Source organism: Belonocnema kinseyi, chromosome 7, assembly GCF_010883055.1.
Source record: "Belonocnema kinseyi isolate 2016_QV_RU_SX_M_011 chromosome 7, B_treatae_v1, whole genome shotgun sequence".
Lineage (NCBI taxonomy): Eukaryota > Metazoa > Arthropoda > Insecta > Hymenoptera > Cynipidae > Belonocnema > Belonocnema kinseyi.
In genome coordinates this window covers 38,703,517-38,703,925 of record NC_046663.1, presented here as the reverse complement: position 1 = coordinate 38,703,925, position 409 = coordinate 38,703,517, and positions in this window count along the sequence as shown.

Here is a 409-nt window from a genome sequence, read left to right as displayed (position 1 = left end):
ATTAAGAATTATTTTTAATAATCTTCAATTCATAATTATTAATTCACTGTGAATTTGTCACGCAGGTTCCGTAAGGAGATTTTTACACTGGTGGTGGTTTAAAAATAGTTGGCCTACACGTTGAATAGCTAAATATTCAGTTTAAAAATTAACTTTAAAAAAAAGTACATTTTTAACTATTTAAATTTAAACAGAAAAAACAAATTTGTAACAAAATATTAGAATCTATAACCAAATAGATGAATTTAAAAAATAGTAGATTGATTTTTAATCAATAAAGACGAATTTGCAACAAAATAGATTAAATTTACACCAAAAATTTCCATTTTCCATTTGACACTGAATAGTTGAATTTTTTACGAAAAGAGACAACTTTTCAACCAAAAATGAAAGTTACATTTTTAGTTCT